At 45.7% G+C, this 2,491-nt stretch overlaps 2 long non-coding RNA genes across 2 annotated transcripts in view; both read left to right on the top strand.

The window, feature by feature from the left end:
- Positions 1-2,491, top strand: part of LOC116073313 — a 28,103-nt gene that overhangs the window by 19,843 nt on the left and 5,769 nt on the right. The window lies entirely within an intron of this gene.
- LOC116073314 overlaps positions 1-2,491 on the top strand; it is a 16,365-nt gene that overhangs the window by 11,082 nt on the left and 2,792 nt on the right. The window lies entirely within an intron of this gene.

The raw sequence follows: 2,491 nt of genomic DNA, 5'->3' as shown, positions 1-2,491 counted from the left end.
GAGTGGAATTGTGGTTGGGGATATGCTGATACTTATTAAAAGTGGGCTATAGATGTTGTAACAGTACCGATCTGTCTACTTTAGTGTATGTTGTACATTCTCTCAGTTAAAAATGGATGGGGGCTTCATCGGGGTTTTGTGCATGTTTTTAATGCTTTCTCAATAACACATAGCTGGCCAAGAAGCATTGGAAACATTGTTTGTTGCATAAATGTAGTTTGCCTTATGATGGGGATGCTAAGGCAAATGTTTCTGTTAATATATTTTGTTGATAACACCAAACGTTTTACTACACTTTTATATGTATCTGCCATGGACTGGGGTTTCTTACAGGGTCCCTTGTTCCGCGGGACGATGGGTTCTGGCCAGGTGTGCACGGGATTCGGCTTTTTGACAAACAGACTAGACACGAGTGGGGTAAGGTCTGAGTGTATTTTTTAAAAAATGACATGAGGCTTTTACAATCATTGTAAAAGAGAAATGAAAAATCTGGCAGCTCAGTAGTTGAGGTACATCTGAGGCCACCTAAAACACACTAGGTCTAAAACAACAGCCATCTCCTCTGGATTGGTGCAGCTACCCGGGGCTCCGAGTAGGTTTGGGCTGCATGGTCCGGGCAAGAGGGTTGAGGCTAGAATCTCAAATCTTCAATGCTGAATGTTCGAATCTCGAATGCTCAATCTCTTGAATCTCGACTGGTGCTGTGGGCCCGGGGGGGGGGGCTACAGACTGCATGAATCTAAGTCCTAGTTCACCTAAGCTCTGGTTCTAGTCCAAGTGCTAGCGAGTCCGAATGCTGAATGCAGACTGCTGAATCTAGAATGCTGAATCTCTCACACACACACTCTCAAATTAAGGTCCCACCCATCCTAGGTAAAACGCCCACTATGCTAATCTTTTGGGGAAGTAGAGACAGTCTCTTGCTAATTCTTAGGAGTGGTTCAGCTGCAGTACATGGCTGAGTACAAGTAAAATCCTTGACCTTGCCCTGAGATAAGTCTCACATTCTGTGAGCTTCAGTGCCCTACCCACAATGCTGGAGGCAATGAGTTAGAATGGCTTAATATTCCAAGCCAGGGTTTGACTAGGACATTGGAACATTGGTGAAGGTCAGAGAGCAATGTCCGAATTTTCTTTTTCTAGCTGTTAAGAAATGATATCTTGGTGGGCCACTAGCACACAAGTACGAGGACATATCTGGGCTACCTCTGAGTTTGGGGTGCCAGGCAACAATGCAGAGGCAGGAGACTGACTTTCCTTGAAGTTTACGCCTCAAATACCGCCATCACGCAAAGTGTGCGTGGCATGTATCTTAGGAAAAAAGTAATTTTTATCAGTTAATCCAAAGTTTCATAATAGCATGATTACTGATTAAAACATTTCCTCAGCTTATAATTCTCAGCACTTTGTGACTCTGAGTTACATATATATTTTACTGTAATGGAATTTGTCAAAGTTCTGGAGCTTATGGGATATGTGTGATGGAGAACCTGGAACAGTACCTGGAAGCAGGTGCTGCATGGAAAAAGCTAAGATTGCATGTAGAAAGCACTTCTGAAGTTCACAGTGTGGCTGCTTCCTCTGAGACCATAACTCCAGATTGAATAAAATAGCTTATCAAGTGGAATAGGAATTGTACATTTAAAATCTTAGAAGTGGTGATGTGGCTGGGTGGCTGTCAGTGCTAAGATGAACAACTACGCGATGGAGAGATGGGAAAGACAGAAGAAATGAAGCAGTATGTGCGCTCTGGAGAGAGGCAGGACTGGAGGCACAATGGGTTGCAACGGCCATGAGGACCAGGCAGATGTGAGTGGTCTGCAGCTGCCTTATGTATCGGACCAAGGTCCCACCATAGACAGGGTCTGTGTCATTTTATCCGTGGTTCATGTACCACCAAAGTGCTTGCGGATGTCCGTGCAGGTCTGTGCAGCAGCCTGAAACCATGTTGATGTCCGTGGGCCCGTGTATCCTCCAAGATCCATGTTGTTGTGAATGGCCTGCTCTGTCACCTGAGGCCATGGTGATGTCTGTGGTCTGGCCTGCCCTCCAGGGACCATGCCTGGGTCCATGGTCCTACTGCAGCAGGTGGCCCATGATCGTTGTCTGTACTGTCTGTCACCAAACACCATGTAGAGGTCCATGATCTCTGCTCCCACTGACTGTGAAGAGCAAGGAAGCTACTTTTGCAGTGATATCGATGATTGCAAGTGCATAGTTGAGAAAGAGGGACGTGGAAGGCTTCTGTGACTGACAATCCCTACCCCACCCCCAACCCTCTCACAAACAGCAATGGCAGCCTGAACAGGAAGCCTGAACTCTTAACAAGAGTAGTGAGGATGCTGAAATTAGCTATCCACAACTGATGGCTTCTGGCAGGGGTGCAGAGGGGCATCAGTTCTACTTAAGGGACACAGGCCACTGAGAGTTTGACCATGCACCAGGGAGTGTATATAGATAACACAAACTGAACTTTTTTTTTTTTTTTTTT

The sequence above is a fragment of the Mastomys coucha genome, unplaced genomic scaffold, assembly GCF_008632895.1.
Source record: "Mastomys coucha isolate ucsf_1 unplaced genomic scaffold, UCSF_Mcou_1 pScaffold23, whole genome shotgun sequence".
In the NCBI taxonomy this organism is placed as follows: Eukaryota; Metazoa; Chordata; class Mammalia; order Rodentia; family Muridae; genus Mastomys; species Mastomys coucha.
Note: the sequence above shows the minus strand (reverse complement) of the source record. Positions and strands in the feature narration are given on the sequence as shown.